The sequence below is a fragment of the Rattus norvegicus genome, chromosome 11 (assembly GCF_021556685.1).
Source record: "Rattus norvegicus strain SHRSP/BbbUtx chromosome 11, alternate assembly SHRSP_T2T, whole genome shotgun sequence".
Lineage (NCBI taxonomy): Eukaryota > Metazoa > Chordata > Mammalia > Rodentia > Muridae > Rattus > Rattus norvegicus.
Window position 1 is genome coordinate 29,906,984 of NC_141544.1, and position 27,091 is coordinate 29,934,074.

At 38.4% G+C, this 27,091-nt stretch overlaps 1 long non-coding RNA gene across 5 annotated transcripts in view; it reads left to right on the forward strand.

The window, feature by feature from the left end:
* The window catches only part of LOC103693508 (uncharacterized), a 493,880-nt gene that overhangs the window by 455,286 nt on the left and 11,503 nt on the right, over positions 1–27,091 (forward strand). For 2 of the 5 annotated variants that reach the window (XR_015632963.1, XR_015632979.1), the window contains 2 exons: positions 14,733–14,961; positions 16,739–16,785. This is a non-coding gene — a long non-coding RNA (uncharacterized LOC103693508). Of the gene's footprint in view, positions 1–14,732; positions 15,473–16,738; positions 16,786–27,091 lie in introns of those variants that run through there. The other 3 variants (XR_015632969.1, XR_015632982.1, XR_015632976.1) reach the window with 2 other exon arrangements.

Below are 27,091 nucleotides of genomic sequence, written 5' to 3' on the forward strand. Positions count from 1 at the left end.
TTATTCTCAACAGCACTGGAGCTTTTTCCACAGTTGCCATGGTAACACTATATCTGGCTGCTGGCTCTGTCGTAAGTTATTGAACTGAGACTGGCTTTTGGTTTAGCAGATAATTAGGTTCTGTCTCACAGGTTCATTTTCCTGTGACTGGGACGTGAATATGACCTACAGCTGGCCTCAATTTCAGTGTCACAGACAAAACTTTAACCCTTCAGAGCTCCTCTGGCAGTCCTGAGCCCAGTTTATGAGGCAGAGGACACCTAATGCCATTCACCCACACCTTGGGGAGACTACAGAGTCCTCATATAAAATTCCCTATTCATTATAGCACTAAGGAGCACAGGGTCAGAAATACATTAGGCATTAAAGGCTAAGAATATGATGAATATTTATGTGTTATGTATACAAAACACAAGACTCTCCATAGTTGTTTTATGGTCACTATTTTTTGAGCAGTTTTCAAGTCACATGAAGGTATTTTCTGTTCTGCTTGAGACCCACAGCAGTACTAATATTCCAAAATCAGGAATATTAGCATGGTGCTTTTATCGGCAGCGTTGACAACTCTTTGCTTATCCCATCACCTTTACGTGTTGTGGATTTTAGTTGGGGCTTCAAGGATGCTGGGAAGCCAAAGATGGACCCATCGGATAGGGAACAGTAATATTACTTCACTGACCTGTTAATTCAGGCTGTAAACATCTCAGTGTGGAAAAACACCAACATTTTCATAGTATATCTGTTAGATTTCAGTTAACGATTTGTTCTTTGTTTAAAACAAAGAAAGAAGCATAGCATTGCAACCAGATATTAAATTAACAGCACAAGCTCGGGCCATGAGAGCAGTGGGGTTCCTCAGAGCAGGTATGTCTCTACAGGTAGAACAATAACAAAGGCCTCCAGGGAAGCTTAGAGGGGGTAGGCTGGAGTTTTAGTCCACAAGGAGAGGTTGGGGGAGGAGGAAGTTGAGGTCACCCTAGCCAAAAGATGAATTAAAGAAATTCCGTTTCTTCCGTGGCTTCAGGGTTACTCACTTCTGCGAACAGTGATAAGCTGAAGCTGTGAAAGAGAAGATCAGAACAATTGAAGATGACCCCTCTGCAGGCTCCATGTAGATTACATTGTATTCTAATCAGAATTCAGATGAGCATGGTGGCTCCGCCCTCAGGCCTCCTGACTGAGAAGCCAGAGCAGTACACGTGCTCCATATGCAGAGATTTTAGAGGACAAGTAGCTGGAGGCTACATTACTTTACAAGGAGACCGATGGATGAGGAACTATTTCATCCCAGTTTGTGTCAGGAACTGGGTTTCTTTTCACCTGTATTCTTAATGCAAACCAGTAGCTGTTCTCTTATTGATGACTACCAACCGTTTGTTGAATGAATATTTGAGGTCTCCATCTTTCTGTAGTGAGACATAAACATTTGATTAAAATGATAAAGAAGACTTGAAATAGGCAGTGTTTTTAATTTAAATAAATCTTTTTACTGCCTTGTTCCCGGTTACCCCTGTTCCCTACAAACCCAGATTATCTCCTGCTGCATTGCTGCTGTAGCCTGAACCTGGAATTATTCGCTTTGTTATGCTTACTCTCGTGTATCACAGAGAAGATCACGAGCTATCTAGAATACACATTACTTTGTGTCTGTTTTCTCTTTACAGCTCACTGTTGGTGTCTGTGTTTGTTATAGACTAGTATAACAAACACTGTACTGTGAACCCCTCTATGACCTTGTCCTACCCACTTCTAAACAACACTTCCCCTGTCTGCACCCCTCCTTCATCCGTTACCTTCCACCTCTTTCCCTGGAAGAACATTCATTCATTGGAGAATGTTAGTCTTTGCTGGTCCCGCTGCAGGAATGCATGCTTCCCCTGAACTATACTCTGCCCTCCCTGTTCAAATGTCCTCTGCTTGCAGTGGCTTCTCTGAGAATCTCAAGGATCTCTCTGTTCACTCTCCGACATCTTTCTTGCTTTAAGTTTTCTTTATGGGAATTATTACTTAGTAATATTTTAACATAAATATGATCCAAGAGGTGTATGTTTATATGCCTTTCCAATAAAATATTAGTCCAATTGATGATTCATAGATGGATACTCATTTTTTAGTGCCCAGGAGGTGAGATTCAAATAAGCCTTCAATAAGTCCTTGGTGAACAAGAAAATTAATGAATAAATGAGTAAGGATGTTCAAGTAGAGAATTTATTATAACCTATTGAGATGAAGACATACTTTTTAACAAAATGGATAAAATTCTTCTCTATAAAATTAAGTCACATGATAATTTCTATATTCTATACTCTATTTTCTGCATAAGTATCTACATTTCTCCACATATACCCACCAATTTCAAGTAAATAAGCACTCCTTGGCATCCAACTTTTGTGTGTGAAATACATGAGCACATGTGTTCAAGTGTGTGTACCTGTGTGTACATTCAGAGGCAAAAGGGGACATTGAATGTCCTGTTCTACCACTTTGCTAGTTACATCTGTGAAACCGAGACTCTCTTTGATCTTCCTGTCCTCCCCTCCACTGTGCTGGGATTGCAAGAAAGGGAAATAATTTCCTTGGTGGTGAGGATTTAAACTAAGGTCCTCCTGCCTGTACACAAGGGCAGCCATTGCTCCAGCTCAACACTCTATTCTTGCATGACCTAAACCCAAAATGAAGCAACATCCATTAAATAGACATATCCACACCACTCTAATCACTGACAGAAATCTGTAAAGAACCAGATAGTAAATCATTTTTCCTTTTCGGCCATTCAGTTCATGTTGCACTCCTATACACATGTCAAGGCAGGTGGGCAACACATAAACAAATGGCCATGGGTGAGTCCCACAAATATTTAGTGCAGAAATGAGGAAATTTAGGCATACTTTGCTGACATCCAACCTTGCCTTGTTATTGGAGAATGCTTAAGGACCACTGGTCTCTTACCCACTTTTTGGAAGCAATGAAGCTGTATGGCTGGCTAGCCTCATGGCATGTGTGTGGCATAAGAGGCTTAATCCTTTCCATTTAGATGCTTAAAGACAATGACTAGTTTTAAATTTCTCTTTAGTAGCAGTAATTGACCAAAGTCAGATGTTTCCAGTGACAATATTCATTCTTGGAGAAATTATGGAGCGGTGCATGAATGCAGTCAGTTGTTGATAAATCTTCTCTGAAGTGAGGAGAAAGACCTCTCCTTATGCCTGTAGTAAAATTCGTCAAGGTCACTTTAATCTGCCAGTGTTGTTTCACCTAGCATTGAGTTGAAGAGAAAAACCTTGCCTCTTAATCTACGAAATGCAAATCCCAGCGTATATATTTAAAATTTCCAGTGACTTCTCAGAGCCAATGCAAAGTCTGCAAGAAAGGGTGGTTAGCTTGATAGGAGAACTGGCTGGATAATCCTTGGCAACATCAGGAAGTTCAAGGAAAAAACCATAAACGCAATGCTCTGAAGCGTACCCTGAGCCCAGTGTTTGGTTAAAATACATACTCAATAAACGGAAGCTATTACCTCATTACTTTAAGTTACTATAAATATTAAAATTAAATGTTTAGCTACAGATGTGATTCAATTGTCGTGCCTCTGTGTTAATAAGGCCTCTTATCATTGAAGCAGCAAAGCAAAAGGAGTGCTATGCACTGTGCTCGATTGTACCCAGCTCAAGGTCAAGATAGCAACAAAACACTCCAGACGCAATGAAAAAGTCTGCACTTGACTGCAGCTCTTCATAACACTCTCCAAGGGTCAAGCTGTGTGATTTCCTCTCAATGTTAAATAGACTACATCCTAGGAGCACAGTTCTCTTATTGATTGAAGAGTGGGTTTAGACCAACTGTAATCCAAACAAATACACTTCAAATGAGTTCAGGACCCAGGATGAACCAACAAAGGGTAAAGGTTTCTCGTGTCTCAACATAAGCACTCAGTATGAATTAGTAATATGGGTGACTTAAGGCTAGATGGATGCAGATAAAACACTTCCAGGCCAGTTTTCTGACACCCGTGAAATAACAGGCAAAATACTGACATTAAGCCAGATTAAGCCAGGCCAGGTGATACATGCTTGAAATCTTAGTACCCAAGTTTAGGCAAGAAAGGCAAGAAGATTCCACAAGTTCAAGGCCAAGCCAGTCTTAGCTATAAAATTTGTACAAGGTTAGCTAGAACTATATACTGAGATAACTCTTAAACAGAGAAACACACACACACACACACACACACACACACACACACACGAGAGAAAGAGAGAGAGACAGACAGAGGGGGAATAGTGAGGGAGGGAAGGAAGGAGAGAAATCTAACTTTCAAATGGACATTGGCCTAGGAAAAATATATTGACCTTGTTAGAAATCAATAAACACTCTATATCTTTGTCTTAGAAGAGCATAAATATTTTCCTAGGAATGCACAAAAGTACACTGTTATTTATAGAAATGAAATGTGTGGTTCTGCCAACCCTATAGATCTCAGTTTCGTTATATTTATGAACAAAAACTGGACAAGCTAGTCATGTTTAATTTAGAACTTAGTAGTGCAATGTAACAGAAATGTAATCTCCTATTCCATTTGTCACATATAAATAGAACATATTTTTATTATATATTTACTGGGGCTAATTAAATTACCATTCATCTTCCATTAATGTGAATGCTTTTTTTGGTATGGTGTTATTTGCTGTATATAAACATTACGCCTATTCAATAATGCATCACGAAAATCAGACGTCTATTCTATTTTGAAATTGGTGAAATATCTTGCCTTGACTCTGAAATCTGTATTATAGGTTAATGAGTTCTTTTCCAGTTTGAGGTTTCTCAAATCTATTTTAATTCCACATCAAAAACTGGAGAGGTTTTTCCAGGAAGAGTTATATAAACCCACAAAATAAGATGTGGGAGTCTCTGACCTACTTCTTTGGCTTCCGTTTTGCTTCTGCTTTTGTCCCCAGATAAGAATATAGATATATTACTTGTTTTAATGGATTAGCTTTGTTTTGCATTGTATTGCTGTGAATGTTCTTGTGTGGGTGAGGTATGCCCTTATCTGCTGTATGCAGTTGAACATGGAGGCCAGAGTAAGATAACAGATGGCCTATACTACTTATGTACCTGCATCCCTTAGAATTGGTACGTCCCTGAATCTGGAGCTCACCATTTTCATATTAGATGGCTAGCTGACAAATCCTAACACCCTTCCAGTTTATGGCCATACAGTACCACATGTGGCCACACCTTGCTTTATAAGTGGGTAGTGGGATTAAGAATTCAGATCTTCCTGCTAGAAACCACTCTTACAGACTGAGCCATCTATCTTCACAACCCCTATGGGCATTTTAAAACAGAATTTTCCTATGAGTTAATTAGACTCGTTTGTCTAAATTATTCTTTCCAATAACATCTAGCTTGCCACTATTGGGGACCTGAGGCAGTATTTTGGAGCAGAAGGAGGAGGTTGCTGTGAACATGAACATACATGAATATAGCCATAAGCAACTTTAATTTCTACAAAATGGCAATGAGATATTCTGGGAATATTGTATACTTCTCAACTGGTACACTCTGCTACTCAAAGGCTATTTTGTGGTGACCAAACCTGAGAGCTACCCTCTTAAATAATTCAAGTGTACAATCCATGCTGTTGGGTGGAAGCACAACATTGTAAGATGCCAGGCTAGAGATTATTATTCTCGCTTAGCAGAAGCTCTATGCTGAAGACTTAACTACCCCAAAGTGTTGGATAACTATTTTTGCACATATTTGACTATATTAGAAACTACTACTACATCACAAAAGTGAGTTGGGTGGCACTTGTTCCTCTGTGACCAGTTTAATTCAGTCAGTCCGATATTTTTAAGGTCACTACTATTGTTTATCCCAATTTCTTTTCTAAGGTAGAACAGTATTTATACACTAATCTATTTCTATATCCATTTATCTATTAGCAGACATTAATAGTTTTACACGTATCCTCCTTTTGTTTATTTACTTTTATTTTTGTGGAGATTAGAGGAGACAGCCTAGAGGAATCAGTGTTCTACTGCCATCCTTTTGGGTCTGCTCTAGAACTCAGGTCATTGGATTATCAGCATGAACCCTTCCTCCCTGAGCCACCTTACTTCATGAATACCCTGCAAGAAAGGCCATGCTGCCATTATCTCTATGAGATCCTGATTCCAAATCTTTTGGATAAGTACCACATTACTGAGACTGCTGGACCAGAGTTCTGTATTCATAACTCTGAGTGGAACCTCTGCTCTGTTTTCTTAGCAATGGTGACATTCCTCATCCCAAGGACAATATAGAAATGTTGCATTCTCCACAACCTCCTGGGCACATTTTCTTTGTTTTGATAATAGCCATCTTGTCTGGGTGAGGCAATTACTTCTCTGAAGCTCTGGTTCTTGTTTAATGACACTGTACAGTTTCCACACACCTCTCAACTGTGTTGACTTACAAAAATGTCTATCCAAGCCTTTAGTTTGTCTTTTTGTCAGAATTTTTCGGCTGAGCTGAAATTTTATTTTTTTAATTTCATATTTCAGGCCCATGGAGTTAACTCTCCTAGGATGGTTTTGTCTTACTTATTATTGCACTCTTGATTAGAACCGCAATAAGGTGTGTGAACGGGACAGATTAAAGTTTAGAGCAGGCAGGAAGGCTTGTTATGTACAGTGGTAGGCTTTCCCCTGGCCAATGCCCCAAGGATGACACCGAACTCCTGATTCTCTTGCTTTGACTCTCTGGTACTGACAGTACGATCACCATGACCAGAGTTACTATGTCCAGCCCTAGTTAGTTTTTATTTGATTAATAAAGCATGAATTCCTGGAATTTTGCTAAAAAACAAAATACTTGTAATACAGAGAGTCTATCAAAATGATAATTACTCAGGAAGTCACAGAAGGTGACTTCTTGATGTCCCTTCTTGATCAACCCTTCTTGATGTGATGGCATTTGCTAGCAATTACTCTATCGGGAAAAAAAGCATAAAATAAATTTTCTTTCTGAGTTTAGAACTATATTTTGTGTTAAAATTCAATTGTCATCAAGTGTGCAGTTTATGCATTAATGTGAAAATTTAGACATATTATGCTTGTTTATGAATCATTTGACAAAGTTTCTTTCTAATTTGATTGATTTATAAAAATCCAATTCTCATGTTACAATATTTTTTATTGATGATGAAGCAGTTTTTCAGAAAATGTTTACTTCCGTGAACCTTCCCCCACTCTTATTTATACTTATTTATGTATGCATGTATTTATTTGTTTAGGAGCACTATGTAGTCAAGCTAACTTCAAACTCACAACTCTCTGGCCTATTGCCTCCCAAAGGCTGGGATGGCCGGCAGAAGCCTGACTCCCTTCAGTTCTCATTTGAAAATAAGCTGTTTTAGTTTATACCGATAATGGTAAAATTGTACATAAGGGGTCATGAACCATCAAATGCTTTGTACTAGGGCTCCTTCCTTTGTTCTCTCCTTCCGCACTATTTTTTTATTAACTTGAGTATTTCTTATTTACATTTCGAGTGTTATTCCCTTTCCCAGTTTCCCACTATTTTTTAAACTTATATTTGGACAACTATTTGAAGTTTTTGGTGGCCTGTTATTCTGAAGCAAAACAAAATGAAGGAAACTTCTTCGGTGAGACTGAATTCACTCAACAATTATACTTTGAAACATCTGTGTGGGAGCAAATACTTTATAAGGTGGGATAGTGATCACTTTAACTATGAGTTTTTGGGGGTCACTATAACATTTTAGAATGTCCTTTCTCATACGGAACAAAGTTTCTTGCGGTAACATGATATTACTTTACTGGACAGAGAGCGATGTTCATGCACTCTTCACAGCAGAGTATTATACACTGTGATAATCAATATCAAAACAATGGCTTTATTAATATACATCTACATTAAACTATGATATAATCCTTCAAACTACAACCTCAACATGTGTCTTGTTAATGTCTACCATGAATAACAGGCACCATTATTTCTTAGGGAATTTTCAAGTACCTCAATGTAATCTCTAAAAAGCCAGATTTTGTCAGGTATTTTCTTGACTAAAGCATTCCAATTCTTTAATATCAGATAAAATAGAGTTTTAGAAGCTAATCATATATTTTTCTCTACTACTCTGGATAACCCATCTTGTTGTAATCCAGAGTACTAGAAGAATTTTAGTGGTATCTTTGGGACTAGTGAGAATCCATTTTAAATAATTTCCAAACATTTGCTTAACAAAAGTGTGCAATGAGTAAGGCATATTAATTTGTGTTGAAATGGGATGACTACCAAAATTATATCTGAAAGAAGAAGCAGATAAAATACATGACAAGAACAATAAAGAAAAATAAGAGTTTTAGCCAAAAGCTTACTTTAAAAACAATTATCTAATTTACCTTATTGGGTTGTGAGGACGTAGTTTTAATTTTGCATGCCTTGAAAATACTGGAAACTGCCTAGTTTCTGAAATACATTGTGTCACCATTTGTATTCAAGAGAAAAACATGTACAGTTTATTGGAAAAAGCTTACAAATACAAACTGTTGAAAATTTTAAGCACATTAATTGTAAGTGCACAACCATTTCCAGCCCCATCCTATGCCATATCCTTTCAGAAGCACTGATGCCTGGTTATGGCTGTACTTGTCTCTACTGCCAGTATTCTTCTGTTTGAGATTAGCATGCTTTTCTTGAGAATGGCCTTTCCTCCTCTTAGCATAATTCTCTGAAGATTAACCTAACTATAAATGAGTTTTTATGCTAGAATAACATCATTTTTAAACCTACTTCTTTATTGGTAAACACCTGATTAGTTCCAGATATGACTGTTATGAGTACAGTTCCTATAAACACTACTGTACAGGTTTTGGCTTCATACAGCTGCAGGAAGTGAGGAAGGTTCTAATTTCTGATTTGTAGCGTCATCGCACATTTAGATTAACAAGAAATTGAAATTCTGTCCTGAAGCAGTTGTACATTTGTTTTTATTGTTATATTGAATATGGCAAATAATATATAAACTATCATGTGTAATTCTTTACACTTCACTTTGGGCAAGGATGCTAGAAAACCAGAAGTTTTCTAGTTTCGCTTCCTCCCGTGTGCCCTTCTTTCTGTCCTGTGTATTCTCATGTCCCTTCACAAATGAAATTGGACTTCTGTAGCTCAGTTGATAAGTGAAGAATCCAAGTTCAGATAATGACCTGGGATTAGATGCTAGGTCTTCACCTTCCAGTTGTAGAATTTGTTACTTAATGACTTTTCTCTCATCTTTCTTACCTGTGAGTGGATAAATATGACCACACTGTTAGCTCTGGGGTACTGTGATGATTGTGTTAGCATTTGTGAAGTTATTTCCTGTGGAGATACTTCTGGCCCCCTTTCCAACATACATCATAACAGAATTATGAATTCTTACATAGACGCTCACAACCGTGATGAAAATTTTAGTTATATGACTATGTCATGCTGCTAAAATGTAAGCACCATTGGGGTGAGTGATGTCATCGTCTTACTCATCCTCAGAGATAACACAGACTTGTCCACAATGAGGCTCTTAACAAAGTACTGTAGAATGGATGGATGCATGGATGGTTTGATGGATGGATGGATGCATGCATGCATGGATGGATGGATGGATGCATGCATGCATGGATGGATGGATGGATGGATGGATGGATGGATGGTTGGATGGATGGATGGATGGATGGATGCATGGATGGATGGATGGTTGGATGGATGCATGGATGGATGCATGGATGGATGGATGGTTGGATGGATGGATGCATGCATGGATGGATGGATGGTTGGATGGATGGATGGATGGATGGATGGATGGATGGATGGATAGATGGTTGGATGGATGGATGGTTGGATGGATGGATGGATGGATGGATGCATGCATGCATGCATGGATGGATGGATGGATGGATGGTTGGATGGATGGATGCATGCATGGATGGATGGATGGTTGGATGGATGGATGGATGGATGGATGGATGGATGGATGGATGGTTGGATGGATGGATGGATGGATGGTTGGATGGATGGATGGATGGATGGATGAATCAGTCCTGAAGTTGTCCTTCAATATTAGCTTTTGCTAATGATTTAAAGTATTTTAAAATTCATTTTTAAGTAATCAAGGCCTCTGACTATAGGCTGGGTAAATGCATTTACACGATTACAAGATGCATTGTGAGTAAAAATTGGATGTTACAGATCATGTGTTTGGACATTTGGTCCACAGCCGGTCATGTTCTTTTGAGAGGGGTGTGATTTAGGAAGTAGAGTGTAGCTATAGTTAAATATTCTGTCTCCACAATGAAATGTCACCTAGACAGTAGGATAATATTTGATTGACAGCCTGAAGTTAAGTTATTTTTGTTAACTAATCCATTGTTATGCTGGGACTCCATAAGGTTGATAGAAGCCATGTTACTTAAGAGTTTTCTTAGGCTGTATCAGTGTCTCTGTAACACCACTGTAGAAATACTTCTTTATGCCTCAGTTTTCTAGTTGCTCAATGTCTTAGTTTGAACAAGAACTCTGTGACACCACAAAGGTGACTTTTCATGTATACACCACCCAGATTGTGAATCAGCCACCACTCTCAACATCACAAACCCTTTAACCTAACCATCTCTCTGCTTCCCACACATTTGGTCAGTTAACTTTTACTTTACCCCATTTTACTTCTGAAAATTGGTTGCTCTGGGGTCTTTCAAGAAATAATTATGGATTTTTTTAGCACCCATTTCATTTACTGTGTGACAGCAGTAATCTTTGGAATAATTGTGGCTTAGAATGAGAGCTTCCAGGTTGCTGTCCCAGTTGCCATGTTCCCAGGCTGCTCCACCATGAGGATGTGGGACTTTTATGGAACAGTAAGCCCAAATAAACCCTTGCCTTGGTCATGGTGTTTTATACATAAATAGATTTCAACCTGGGAATATGACATTCAAGGGTCCATCCATAGACCCCCTATTAAACAAATGTCGTATTATTTATTTGGGGAGAATGAAATCATGTGCTGAGTTTTAAAGACACACAAAAGCATATTCATTTTGTTCATTTTCCCAAGTCTCCTCAAATACAGGTATTGTTAGACTGGGGCTGTATATTAGAAACCCTACCGATTGTAATGTGACTCCACTCAACTCTATAGCACAATTAAGCTGTGAAACTTACTCTCAAGTTCAAACTAACGCAAACTTCCCTTTTGCAGAATAGGAGGTGTGAGCTCAAACTTATACTCAGTCATATTAACTTGGAAAAGGAAGGTTTCATTTGCTTCGTGCCTCTATGAGTTTTAATACGTAGGCTAAAATAATGCAAACTGGTATAAACTTGATAATCTTCATTAGGTATAAACTTGCTAATTTTTACTAGATATTCACTGTGCACCTCATTAAGTAATTTCTCAGGTTTATTTTATGTTAGTACAGCCCCAGAGGTGACTACATTCATTGTGTAGGGATCATTGCTGAAGAAGCAGGCGAAGAAAGATGAAACTCATGTCTGAAGGTCACAGAGTGTGTCCTTCTTAAACCCAGACTGTGATTCTGTGCTGCGTATGGGGCTCAGACTTTACCAGGAGTTCATGCTGCTCTTACTGCAAAAAATTCAGTTTTGTTATTTTAGGTAATCCTGTAGGAGGTTACTGTCCCTTTTGTTTTCATAAACTATATATTGGGCAACATTTTCCTTCATATACACTGTTACCATATGAAATTTAATCCACTCCCTCTTACGCCTTTATGTGTCTTGTGCTTCAACACCCTTTATAAATAAATCAAATCATGATGGCAAACCTTTGCCTGAAGTGACTTAATAATGCTGGCTCCTTCTTTTATTCTCCTGTAACAACTCAAGGACTTTTAAGGTCCACCATAAATATCCATATGTTAACAATTTTTCACCTGCTAACTCCAGAATTAACAAGATGAAACCATAAAAGCAACATTTTTAGAAAAAATAATTATTATTGTGTACTATTAGATCTCAAGCCATAGTGAACTGCTGGGATAACAATAGCATATAGATTTCTATTTTTTTCCAATTTAAAATATGAAATCCATTTTGAAGAATCCTGTTTGTGCCCCATTCGTGTGCATATTACACATAAATAATGTTTGAAATTTGTCGGCCTCCTCTCCATTGTACATCTGCCCTCGACAAGTATGTGTATATGAATATCACTGCTTCGTAAAACTCTTTGCCTTTATGTGTTGCTGTCTTATTATTGCCACACTTAATTGAAATGCTTCTACTATATAACCAGTGAGAGCTCTCTAAATCGAGGAATGAATGTTTTCTGCAAATAGTACCGCGATATTTATTTATTTATTTTCACTTTGCTAAAATGTCAACTTAGGCTCATGATTATAGAAAGGCTTTGTTCTACTTATCTGGGTGTCAACGGTAATTGGCATCCAGAGCCATATCCCACCTTGCATCCATGCCGCAAAAGGCCAAGAAATTCCCGCTGAGTGTGTTACGTGTTAAATTTAGTGCATTACATTCAAGGTAATGAATAAAAGCAGTGGGCCGTTACTGTCTGGCTGGCTGAGGGAGGCTAGAACAGCCAGACTCCCCTGAGGCCTTGTGCTGGTTAAGAAAAAAAAAGAAAAAAGAAAGAAAGAAAGAAAACCAGTGACAGCCAGAATCAAGGTAGTGCCTGAGCATCACGGTTTGGTTCTCTCTCCTAATTTCCACTTCTATTAGAGACTCAGACTGCAGGGAGAGGAGATAATCTTACCCGTTGATTTGCCACACTTTGATAAAATGCAGAATACTCTGGTTTCATTACAGCAAATGCAGGCTAGATAGATAGGTATGTATTTACACTGATCCAGGAGATGAAAATTCCAGTGACTGATGACTAATAGCTATGCCTCTAAGCAGTTCACATGGTACCCTACACATGTCTATTGTATATTTCTCTAGATAAAAATGCACACAGGTATTATTTCATGAAAGAATAAACCAATGACATAAGCTACTTTTGTAACATTTATTGAACATACATAAGCAGTTATTGAACACGCAATGCCATGTTAAGAAAAACTGTTCTTTCTTTAAACATAACTATATTAAAGAATAATTGTTTCCATATAAATATACCCTTCCTTACCTGTCATGTAAAAATATTTATCTGTAACATAAGCAACCAATAATTTTTTAACAAGCCTGTTCTACGTCATTCATTTATCGATTTATTATTCGTCAATACAAATAAGTTAGACATACCATTTCCTGCCAAAGCCAGTTGACATGCCTCGCCTTTCGTGTTATCGTGAATATTAATCTCAATCACAAAGATAGGTGGGTTCCTAAGAAAAATTACAGGTAATTTATGTAAAATAACCACTTTTATTTTTCTTGAGTGCCTTGAAAAAGTCATCATAGAGTGGCCTTTACTATCCATGCAAAACAGCTGCTTCCTAATAGGATGGTGCTTCTCATTAGAGGGATATTAGGCCTAATTATGGAACATATGAGTGAGATCGTTACAGCGACATTATCTCAATGAGGAAAGAAAGGCACACGTGAAATCCCATCCTCAGCTGCTGGAAACAGTACTGGAAAGCAAATGCAAGAGATCACTGATCACTTCAGTGATGTTGAAAGATGACGCAAGGCTGTCGTGAACTTCCTGCTGATGGAGTAGAGAGATCTTTTTCTTTTACTGAAGCCTATCCATTTTTATATACAGTAAATCAAGTGAGTCTACAAAATCAGATGCTCAACTAAAGAATGTAATAGAATCATAGACAAGACTTGATAAAGCAACGAAAGCCAGCCCCCAACCTGAGAATTTCTATTTCAGCGGTGTGGGTCGAGCTCAGGACTTTGCCTTTTAAGTTTCTTGTTGGTAGTGGACTCTTTGAGAATCACGGGAAGATGGAAAGCCCTGTGGACACGTAATTTACAGCATCTGCTTCAGTATTTTTCTGTGAGGTAAAATGCAAAAGATCCTACTCTGCTGTGGATTTTTAAATCAAACGATAATTTCATATTATAGATATTTTATGGAGAAATTTATCTTAAAAATAGAGCTAATAATATTAACTACGTAATATTTAATATATAATATATGATGATATGTGATATGTGATGTAGGATATAGGATATGGAATATAATATGATATATGATATATGATATAATAATCTTAACTATACAATAATAATGATAGCTATTTACTATTATGTGCATTAAGCCTATTTGTAATTTGTATTATGACACATTTAAACAGTAGCCTAAACATTAAGCTAATCAGCTGTTACACAATTCAAACTCATTTGCAAAAGAAAATGTCAAATCTGCCTACTGTAACTGGTGGAGTGTATCTCTTTCGTAGACTGTCTCACTATGCTGACAAATTCTGTTCCACAAACTGTGTATCTAAAACTTCGATGGAATCACGATTATTATCATACAAGAGCAATGATCTGGCTTCCTTTGTTGAAAACTAAGTGGTAACCCTATCTCGGATGGATTGGCTGGTTCATCACTTCAAAATGTGTTGAGGTGGGGCTGGGGATTTAGCTCAGTGGTAGAGCACTTACCTAGGAAGCGCAAGGCCTTGGGTTCGGTCCCCAGCTCCGGAAAAAAAAAAAAGAACCAAAAAAAAAATGTGTTGAGGTAAAAGCATGCAATCAAATGGTATTAAAAGGTCACGAATAGTGTTTTATTGACCTTTTGTGTTCTTAAGTTTCTTTTCAGAATTTCATCCATGAATTGCATCTGTACGGGATTGGTATGTCAGAACGTGCATGCAGTGGTACCGTGCAGAGGGAAGAGGACAACGTAAAGAAGTTGGTTTTCTCCTCTACCTATGGACACGCATTGTCAATAGCTTTTACCTGCTGAGCCATCTTGTCAGTTTTCCAAGTCTCCTTATTTCAAATCAAGCCTGAAGGTGGCATAGAGATGGCTCACTGGTACATAACCCGCCTTCTAAGTTCATGAGATCTTGAGGTTTTCCACAGAATCCACGTTTAAAAAAAACAAAACAAAAACCTGGTCTTAAGTATGGTTAAGATAAAACCAATGCCCAGTAGTAGATAACCAACACAAAGGAAACTCAAATAGTCCTTTAGTGGACTTTCTGTTCATAATACTTTGTCTGGGGATGTTTTTTAAATCTTGTAGATAGTTTGCTTATATATTACAGTTTCTTATTTTGTGTTTTATGGGGTTTTTGTGAATGCAAGTGTGTGTGTGTGTGTGTGTGTGTGTGTGTGTGTGCACATGCATGTATGTGTGTTTCTTCTGTTTTCCTCATTGACTTTTTTCTGTTTTCTTTTATACTTTTATTTATTTATGTGTCTATTATTTCCTTTTACAAACCTATTTGTTTTCTAATGAGAGAAAGGAAGGAAGGATGTGGATTTGAGTGGGAAGATGGGAGGATCTTGGAGGAGTTGGCAGGAGCAACAGTTAGCAGTACATATTAAGTGAAAAATAAATGATGGTCAATAAAAGTTTTTAAATATCAACTCACAGCCTCCCCCAGATAATCTGGGTATATAGTTGAAATCCCAGCATGGGGAAGTAAAAGACCCCACAGGTTCCTGAGAACCACTTAGCCAGCCAGCCTCTCTTACATCGGGGATTTCTGAGCAGTAGGAGATACTGTGTTCAAAACCAAGGTTGACAGTGCCTCAGAAACCAAGTTGAGAACATTGTTCCCTGGCATTCATGTACATGTGCAAGCAGGAGCACATGTATCCACACACATATATCTGTACACACATGAAAAACATTCACATACACAAATTTTTATGTCAATGGTTGTTACTAAATGGTCAGTTTTAATATATATTAATATTAAATATTTTAATATTTAATATAATAGCACAAGCCAAATTTGTTAAATAACTTGAATTTCTCATTTTGAAATATTGGAATGTATCCTATTTTTCCCAGTTGTTTTTAGTTGAGCTCTCTGACAAATTCTTGTCTGCTCTCAACTCAAGGCAAAATTAAACTCTCCAATCCCCTGCCCACTGGTTACAAACCATGAAACTGTTTTTTTAATTCCAGAAGTACTTTAGGATCATTTTGATATAGTCTCCCTAGTCCCAAAAAAAGCTGTTTACCAGGCCACTTTTTAGTAGCCAGAAAATGCCTCTCTTGTGTTGACTTGCTAAGGCGCACGGCTACCGCATAACAAAACTGAAGCTTTATCCTTCCATAACTCTCTTGTGCTTTTATTCTCGACTTACTCTGTAGGTATATGAAGGGCTTTAAAAAATAAATCCTGTATCTCAACCAGAGAGATCTGGGTCTAACTGGTCTGATAAACAGTCAGATCATTAAGATCTTTTAAAGATAAAATCCTATGATCATTCTATGTGGCTGAGTTTGGGAATAGTGTTAGCAGTCATTTCCAAGTGAATCTATTAAAAGTGAGAAAAGCTATGTAACAATGATGATGATGGTGATGGTGATGATGATGACAATAATAACAACAACAGCAGCAGTGATGTGAATGCATTGTTTCATGCCCTACGAGTGTTCGCATACAAGGAAGGGATGGTTTCCCTCCATTAGTGCACCCTTGTGTCATTCAGCCTATGTGGCAATTAGAAGGTGATGGTGGAACCACTCTGTGTCTTTATCAGAAACTTGGTGGTAGCATGTGCTTACAAGCCAAGTTCACTGTGATGGCAAAAGTTTCAGTTTTTCATTCTTAATTTCTTTCTCATGTTTTAGGCCATGATTTCCTAACCAGAATCCGTAGGAGAGATTCCAAGACTTTGGTAAGAGAGAGGAGCATGATGTCTTCCTAAACAGAAGACAGTTTCATGTAATCATTTGTAATATATATATATATATATATATATATATATATTATTTATATATATAGAAAACATGATGAATGTGAAAATTATTGAAAATGTATGCTTAAGAAATGGATTTAATATTAAAATGTAAATTATGCTGATAAAATGTAATGATACTGTGTATGAAGAAAAAAATAAAGCAAAAGGCACAGCACCATTTTTGGTTTAGTGGACTTGGAAGGTGTGTAGTTCGTCACTCAGACGGGTATACAAATATAAGGAATTTATTTTATTTCGACACCTCCCACAGAAATATAAATGGAAATACAACACAAAATAAATATGAGATACTAAAAAATGAATAGCTACCAAATCATTGGCAGATTAAATAGTTTTAAAAAGGGAAAAACTGTTTAGAAATGTCTGTAACATTTGTACCTCATAAATAGAAACTATATTTTTCAAGCGTGTATTGTTCACTTTCAAAATATGCCAAAATAAAACTAAAACCAGAAATTGCAGAGGCAGCATATGGTCATAATTTAACATTGCTGAATACTTTTGTATGTGTGGGGAAAAAAAGATCTTCCAAAATATTTAAAAGAGACAAGAAAACAAAAGCGCATTAAATAGAAAAACCATTTGCCTTAATGATTGGGGGAACTTGTGGGATACTGAAACCGTCATTGTAAACAAACTAAAACTATCACATTACATTGTAAGAACACATTTCAAGGGTGGCCTGTTGTCAACAATATTTTCAGAGACAAATTCATGCACACTAGTATCTATTATATTCAAACTAAGTTTGAATCTCAAAAATTCAAATTTTATAAAACTAAAAAACTTCAAATGAATACAAATTTAAGGTTGAAGATTTCAAAAATCATCAAATGAATTGCATAAATAAATCATGTCAAAAGGTATACTTGTAAAAAAGAACACAAAGTAAAATATTAATTATAAGAAAAAAGGCAAAGTGAATACGGGAAGAATTGAAAGCCATAATACGGTATTAATCTTAAGGAGGTAATTGCAGAGTTGGAGGAAGACTACTAACAAATACACTTTACTCGCGATGTTAAAAAAAAAAAAGTCCGAATAGAGCAATATACTAGTTAGTCTCAAAATATGTGGATGATTTAACTACCCAAGCGGTATCCATAAGAGAAAGAGTATAGTACTGAAATGCACGGAAAATTAAATTCTTGACCTTACATCAGGAAACTGTGTATCTCCCTATATATTCATGTGTTTTGAAATACTGCCCATGTTTCTACATATGTTTCTTTTTCTCTCTCTCTCTCTCTTTTTTTTTTCTTAACTTGAGTATTTCTTATATACATTTCGAGTGTTATTCCCTTTCCCGGTTTCCGGGCAAACATCCCCCTCCCCCTCCCCTTCTTTATGGGTGTTCCCCTCACAACCCTCCCCCCATTGCCGCCCTCCCCCCAACAGTCTAGTTCACTGGGGGTTCAGTCTTAGCAGGACCCAGGGCTTCCCCTTCCACTGGTGCTCTTACTAGGATATTAAATGCTACCTATGAGGTCAGAGTCCAGGGTCAGTCCATGTATAGTCTTTAGGTAGTGGCTTAGTCCCTGGAAGCTCTGGTTGCTTGGCATTGTTGTACATATGGGGTCTCGAGCCCCTTCAAGCTCTTCCAGTTCTTTCTCTGATTCCTTCAACGGGGGACCTATTCTCAGTTCAGTGGTTTGCTGCTGGCATTCGCCTCTGTATTTGCTGTATTCTGGCTGTGTCTCTCAGGAGCGATCAACATCCGGCTCCTGTCAGTCTGCACTTCTTTGCTTCATCCATCTTGTCTAATTGGGTGGCTGTATATGTATGGGCCACATGTGGGGCAGGCTGTGAATGGGTGTTCCTTCAGTCTCTGTTTTAATCTTTGCCTCTCCCTTCCCTGCCAAGGGTATTCTTTTTCCTCATTTAAAGAAGGAGTGAAGCATTCACATTTTGATCATCCGTCTTGAGTTTCGTTTGTTCTAGGGATCTAGGGTAATTCAAGCATTTGGGCTAATAGCCACTTATCAATGAGTGCATACCATGTATGTCTTTCTGTGATTGGGTTAGTTCACTCAGGATGATATTTTCCAGTTCCAACCATTTGCCTACGAATTTCATAAACTCGTTGTTTTTCATAGCTGAGTAATATTCCATTGTGTAGATGTACCACATTTTCTGTATCCATTCCTCTGTTGAAGGGCATCTGGGTTCTTTCCAGTTTCTGGCTATTATAAATAAGGCTGCGATGAACATAGTGGAGCACGTGTCTCTTTTATATGTTGAGGCATCTTTTGGGTATATGCCCAAGAGAGGTATAGCTGGATCCTCAGGCAGTTCAAAGTCCAATTTTCTGAGGAACCTCCAGACTGCTTTCCACAATGGTTTTACCAGTCTGCAATACCACCAACAATGGAGGAGTGTTCCTCTTTCTCCACATCCTCGCCAGCATCTGCTGTCACCTGAGTTTTTGATCTTAGCCATTCTCACTGGTGTGAGGTGAAATCTCAGGGTTGTTTTGATTTGCATTTCCCTTATGACTAAAGATGTTGAACATTTCTTTAGGTGTTTCTCAGACATTCGGCATTCCTCAGCTGTGAATTCTTTGTTTAGCTCTGAACCCCATTTCTAATAGGGTTATTTGTTTCCCTGAGGTCTAACTTCTTGAGTTCTTTGTATATTTTGGATATAAGGCCTCTATCTGTTGTAGGATTGGTAAAGATCTTTTCCCAATCTGTTAGTTGCCGTTTTGTCCTAAACACAGTGTCCTTTGCCTTACAGAAGCCTTGCAGTTTTATGAGATCCCATTTGTCAATTCTTGATCTTAGAGCGTAAGCCATTGGAGTTTTGTTCAGGAAATTTTTTCCAGTGCCCATGTGTTCCAGATGCTTCCCTAGTTTTTCTTCTATTAGTTTGAGTGTGTCTGGTTTGATGTGGAGGTCCTTGATCCACTTGGACTTAAGCTTTGTACAGGGTGATAAGCATGGATCGATCTGCATTCTTCTACATGTTGCCCTCCAGTTGAACCAGCACCATTTGCTGAAAATGCTATCTTTTTTCCATTGGATGGTTTTGGCTCCTTTGTCAAAAATCAAGTGACCATAGGTGTGTGGGTTCATTTCTGGGTCTTCAGTTCTATTCCATTGGTCTATCTGTCTGTCTCTGTACCAATACCATGCAGTTTTTATCACTATTGCTCTGTAATACTGCTTAACTTCAGGGATAGTGATTCCCCCTGAAGTCCTTTTATTGTTGAGGATAGCTTTAGCTATCCTGGGTTTTTTGTTATTCCAGATGAATTTGCAAATTGTTCTGTCTAACTCTTTGGAGAATTGGATTGGTATTTTGATGGGGATTGCATTGAATATGTAGATTGCTTTTGGTAAAATGGCCATTTTTACTATATTAATCCTGCCAATCCATGAGCATGGGAGATCTTTCCATCTTCTGAGGCCTTCTTCAATTTCTTTCCTCAGTGTCTTGAAGTTCTTATTGTACATATCTTTTACTTGCTTGGTTAAAGTCACACCGAGGTACTTTATATTATTTGGGTCTATTATGAAGGGTGTCCTTTCCCTAATTTCTTTCTCGGCTTGTTTCTCTTTTGTATAGAGGAAGGCAACTGATTTATTTGAGTTAATTTTATACCCAGCCACTTTGCTGAAGTTGTTTATCAGCTTTAGTAGTTCTCTGGTGGAACTTTTGGGATCACTTAAATATACTATCATATCATCTGCAAATAGTGATATTTTGACCTCTTCTTTTCCGATCTGTATCCCCTTGATCTCCTTTTGTTGTCTGATTGCTCTGGCTAGAACTTCAAGAACTATATTGAATAAGTAGGGAGAGAGTGGGCAGCCTTGTCTAGTCCCTGATTTTAGTGGAATTGCTTCAAGTTTCTCTCCATTTAGTTTAATGTTAGCAACTGGTTTGCTGTATATGGCTTTTACTATGTTTATGTATGGGCCTTGAATTCCTATTCTTTCCAGGACTTTTATCATGAAGGGGTGTTGAATTTTGTCAAATGCTTTCTCAGCATCTAATGAAATGATCATGTGGTTCTGTTCTTTCAGTTTGTTTATATAATGGATCACGTTGATGGTTTTCCGTATATTAAACCATCCCTGCATGCCTGGGATGAAGCCTACTTGATCATGGTGGATGATTGTTTTGATGTGCTCTTGAATTCGGATTGTCAGAATTTTATTGAGTATTTTTGCGTCGATATTCATAAGGGAAATTGGTCTGAAGTTCTCTTTCTTTGTTGTGTCTTTGTGTGGTTTAGATATAAGAGTAATTGTGGCTTCATAGAAGGTATTCGGTAGTGATCCATCTGTTTCAATTTTGTGGAATAGTTTGGATAATATTGGTATGAGGTCTTCTATGAAGGTCTGATAGAATTCTGCACTAAACCCGTCTGGACCTGGGCTCTTTTTGGTTGGGAGACCTTTAATGACTGCTTCTATTTCTTTAGGAGTTATGGGGTTGTTTAACTGGTTTATCTGTTCCTGATTTAACTTCGATACCTGGTATCTGTCTAGGAAATTGTCCATTTCCTGAAGATTTTCAAGTTTTGTTGACTATAGGTTTTTATAGTAAAATCTGATGATTTTTTGAATTTCCTCTGAATCTGTAGTTATGTCTCTCTTTTCATTTCTGATTTTGTTAATTTGGACGCACTCTCTGTGTCCTCTCGTTAGTCTGGCTAAGGGTTTATCTATCTTGTTGATTTTCTCAAAGAACCAACTTTTGGTTCTGTTGATTCTTTCTATGGTCCTTTTTGTTTCTACTTGGTTGATTTCAGCTCTGAGTTTGATTATTTCCTGCCTTCTACTCCTCCTGGGTGTATTTGCTTCTTTTTGTTCTAGAGCTTTTAGGTGTGCTGTCAAGCTGCTGACACATGCTCTTTCCTGTTTCTTTCTGCAGGCACTCAGCGCTATGAGTTTTCCTCTTAGCACAGCTTTCATTGTGTCCCATAAGTTTGGGTATGTTGTACCTTCATTTTCATTAAATTCTAAAACGTTTTTAATTTCTTTCTTTATTTCTTCCTTGACCAGGTTATCATTGAGTAGAGCATTGTTCAATTTCCACGTATATGTGGGCATTCTTCCCTTATTGTTATTGAAGACCAGTTTTAGGCCGTGGTGGTCCGATAGCACGCATGGGATTATTTCTATCTTTCTGTACCTGTTGAGGCCCGTTTTTTGACCAATTATATGGTCAATTTTGGAGAAAGTACCATGAGGAGCTGAGAAGAAGGTATATCCTTTTGCTTTAGGATAGAATGTTCTATAAATATCCGTTAAGTCCGTTTGGCTCATGACTTCTCTTAGTCTGTCTACATCTCTGTTTAATTTCTGTTTCCATGATCTGTCCATTGATGAGAGTGGGGTGTTGAAATCTCCCACTATTATTGTGTGAGGTGCAATGTGTGTTTTGAGCTTTAGTAAGGTTTCTTTTACGTATGTAGGTGCCCTTGTATTTGGGGCATAGATATTTAGGATTGAGAGTTCATCTTGGTGGATTTTTCCTTTGATGAATATGAAGTGTCCTTCCTTATCTTTTTTGATGACTTTTAGTTGAAAATTGATTTTATTTGATATTAGAATGGCTACTCCAGCTTGCTTCTTCTGACCATTTGCTTGGAAAGTTGTTTTCCAGCCTTTCACTCTGAGGTAGTGTCTGTCTTTGTCTCTGAGGTGTGTTTCCTGTAGGCAGCAGAATGCAGGGTCTTCGTTGCGTATCCAGTTTGTTAATCTATTTCTTTTTATTGGGGAGTTGAGGCCATTGATGTTGAGAGATATTAAGGAATAGTGATTATTGCTTCCCGTTATATTCATATTTGGATGTGAGGTTATGTTTGTGTGCTTTCATTCTCTTTGTTTTGTTGCCAAGACGATTAGTTTCTTGCTTCTTCTAGGGTATAGCTTGCCTCCTTATGTTGGGCTTTACCATTTATTATCCTTTGTAGTGCTGGATTTGTAGAAAGATATTGCGTAAATTTGGTTTTGTCATGGAATATCTTGGTTTCTCCATCTATGTTAATTGAGAGTTTTGCAGGATACAGTAACCTGGGCTGGCATTTGTGTTCTCTTAGGGTCTGTATGACATCAGTCCAGGATCTTCTGGCCTTCATAGTTTCTGGCGAGAAGTCTGGTGTGATTCTGATAGGTCTGCCTTTATATGTTACTTGACCTTTTTCCCTTACTACTTTTAATATTCTTTCTTTATTTTGTGCTTTTGGTGTTTTGACAATTATGTGACAGGAGGTGTTTCTTTTCTGGTCCAATCTATTTGGAGTTCTGTAGGCTTCTTGTATGTCTATGGGTATCTCTTTTTTTAGGTTAGGGAAGTTTTCTTCTACGATTTTGTTGAAGATATTTACTGGTCCTTTGAGCTGGGAGTCTTCACTCTCTTCTAAGCCTATTATCCTTAGGTTTGATCTTCTCATTGAGTCCTGGATTTCCTGTATGTTTTGGACCAGTAGCTTTTTCCGCTTTACATTATCTTTGACAGTTGAGTCAATGATTTCTATGGAAACTTCTGCTCCTGAGATTCTCTCTTCCATCTCTTGTATTCTGTTGGTGAAGCGTGTATCTACAGCTCCTTGTCTCTTCTTTTGGTTTTCTATATCCAGGGTTGTTTCCATGTGTTCTTTCTTGATTGCTTCTATTTCCATTTTTAATTCCTTCAACTGTTTGATTGTGTTTTCCTGGAATTCTTTCAGGGATTTTTGTGTCTCCTCTCTATGGGCTTCTACTTGTTTATTTATGTTTTCCTGGAATTCTTTCAGGGATTTTTGTGATTCCTTTCTGTAGGCTTCTTCTTGTTTATTAATGTTTTCCTGTGTTTCTCTAAGGGAGTTCTACACGTCTTTCTTGAAGTTCTCCAGCATCATGATCAAATATGATTTTGAAACTAGATCTTGCTTTTCTGGTGTGTTTGGATATTCCATGTTTGTTTTGATGGGAGAATTGGGCTCCGATTATGCCATGTAGTCTTGGTTTCTGTTGCTTGGGTTCCTGTGCTTGCCTCTCTCCATCAGAGTATCTCTAGTGTTACTTTGTTCTGCTATTTCTGACAGTGGCTAGACTGTCCTATAAGCCTGTGTGTCAGGAGTGCTATAGACCTGTTTTCCTCTCTTTCAGTCAGTTATGGGGACAGAGTGTTCTGCTTTCGGGCGTGTAGTTTTTCCTCTCTACAGGTCTTCAGCTGTTCCTGTGGGCCTGTGTCTTGAGTTCACCAGGCAGTTCACTTGCAGCAGAAAAGTTGGTCTTACCTGTGGTCCTGAGGCTCAAGTTCGCTCGCGGGGTGCTGCCCTCGGGCTCTCTGTGGTGGCAGCAACCAGGAAGATCTGCGCTGCCCTTTCTGGGAGCTTCAGTGCATCAGGGTTCCAGATGGCCTTTGGTGTTTTCCTCTGGCGTCCGAGATGTATGTGCAGAGAGCAGTCTCTTCTGGTTTCCCAGGCTTGTCTGCCTCTCTGAAGGTTTAGCTCTCCCTCCCACGGGATTTGGGTGCAGAGAACTGTTTATCCGGTCTGTTTCCTTCAGGTTCCGGCGGTGTCTCAGGCAGAGGTCCTGCCACTCCTGGGCCCTCCCCCACGGGAGCCCAGAGGCCGTATACAGTTTCCTCTTGGGCCAGGGATCTACATATGTTTCTTAAATTTATATTTTTTATGAAACTTTGGGTGAGATTTTTTTTCTTTACAAATTTTGAAATTGAATGAGGGAATTTGAATCACAAAATTTCACCTTCCCTAAAAGATATACACGAACTGGAAGGGCAGTAACCATAGTGTGGACCATTTCAAAATGCTAAACACAAAACTTGACAGAATCTGTGCACAAGGCTGTGAATCCACCCTGTGTGACTACCTAAGAAGATAACCAGTCTTTCTGGTTACATGATTTCCCTTCCATCAACTCCTTCCTAAACCCTGCAGTCCTCTGGAGAACTGACTCTGCTATTAGAAAGCATCTAAATTACACTTTTGGCTCAAGTGAGGAAAGAATATTTTAAAATGTTGATTTTAGTCAATAGCATACAATTTGGAGTGTCTGGTTTATTTGCCTTAGTTTGATCTTATGGGATGGTGTTGCTATCCCATAGTCAAAGCTCTGATCTCTTAGTTTTCATTTTAGGAAATGCATTGTTCCTTCTAACCTGGGTTTATTGTATTATGGCTCTTTGGATTTTACTCTGACTGCTCTTGGTAAAGAAATAATATTTTTTGCACCATTCACTCCTCAACTCATTACTACTTGTCTTACCACTTGTAGTTCAGCCCCTGAGCAACTTGGAGACAGATCTACAGAATAGACTTTAGGATTCACACCCATAGAATGGGAACAGAAAGAAGGTAGTTTACAGCTTATTCACAAACTGTACCCAATCCAGGCTACTCTCCAGATATTATATTCATTCATACATAAATTTTGGTATCGTCCACTAAGGAATTCCAATGCACTTAATTAAAAAGTTTTAAAATATTTTATAATAAACAAAGGCACAAGGAGGGGGAAAGGGACTGGGGAAGGAAAGGGGATAGGAGTTGGGGGAGAGGGGAACATGATCTTGTATTGGGTGGGCAAAAAGGACTGAAACCCTGAGAGCCAGCAGAAAGAATGGAAACAGGCTACCTAAAGCAGAGGGAGGTTGGGAGGATCCTCTAGAATGTACCAGAGACCTGTGAAGTGAGAGACCCTCAGGACTCAAAGGAGGGAACCCTAGATGAAATGCCTTACAGTGAGGAGAGAGAACAAATTAAACCCACCTCCCGCAGAAAGATAAAGCATCAAGTGAGGGATGGTGTTGCTATCCCATAGTCAAAGCTCTGACCTGTAATTCTTCCCATCTGACAGAAATGCAGGGATGGAAATGGAGAGGAGCCTGAGGAAAAGAAAGTCCAGTAACAGGCCCAAAGTGAGATCCAGCTCAAGGGGAGGCCCTAACGCCTCACACCACTACTGAGGCTTTGAGGCATTCACAAAAAGGGACCTATCATGACTGCCCTCCAAAAGACCCAACAAGCAGCTGAAAGAGTCAGGTGCAGATGTGTGCACCCAACCAATGAACAGAAGCTGCTGACCCCTCTGGTTGAATTAGGGAAAAGCTGGAGGAAGCTGAGGAGGAGGGCGACCCTGTAGAAGGACCAGCAGTCTCAACTAGCCTGGACCCCAAGATCTCTTAGACACTGGATTACTAACTAGGTGGCACACACCAGCTGAGATGAGACCCCAACACATATATAGCAGAGGACTGCCTGGTCTGGGTTCAGTCAAAGAAGATGCACCTAACCCTCAAGAGACTGGAGGTCCCAGGAAGTTTAGAGGCCTGGTGGGGTGGGGACATCCTTGTGGAGAGGGGGCAGGGAGGAAGTATGGGATGTGGAAAGGTGGGGGGGGGCTGGACCGGGAGGGGAATGAAATCTGGAATGTAAACATAAATAAACAAACAAACAAATAATTAAAAACATAAACAAGGATTCGGTATATACCACAAACAGTAAAAAAAAAAGCGTAGATTTGAACATCTACTTGCAAAAACAAATTCACATGTGCACTCAGAGGTAAAGATTAAAATGCCTTTACTAGGAACCTACTCAATCTGAAGAATCATACATAAGAACTTTGCAGTTTAATATTTCCAGTATCCTATCATGTAGCTTCCAGTATTCCTGCCTCTTTTCCTTCCCTTTGTTTTTTTATTTCTTTGAATAGGGAAACGAAGCTAAAATTTGAAAGGACCAAGAATTCAGTTATTCATGAAACGGGCAAATGACTCAAACACCAATTTTACTTGCTTGATGTTTAAGAGCAAACATATTACGATGCTTTTTTCCCTGTAATGTTGGTAAATGTTATTCTTACTAATTGAACGTATTGAAATGCACAAACATAGTAATTCAGTGAAGTCAGAATTTACAGAAGGACCTTAAAGGCACAAAAAGCAGCTGGGCAGCTGACGGGCTCCTAGTTAATGACACCGACCAAGCTTTCTTTCCAGTCTGCTCCCACCAACACCTCCATCCTTCATCTTTCCCTCCCCTCACTGGCCATGTCACTTAAGTGTCTCCTGATGGAAAGGCCAATCACTGTGAGTTTTACTCATTTTGCTTCACGTACCTAAAGTTCGGAAAATCTTTACTTACAATTATTTATACAATTGACAGGTTGTAGATTTAAACCAAAATCATTGGCTAGGTTTAGGTCATTGCCAGTTTCCTAATAGTAATCAGTGCACTCCCTTTAGTCGAGGATATGTTGAG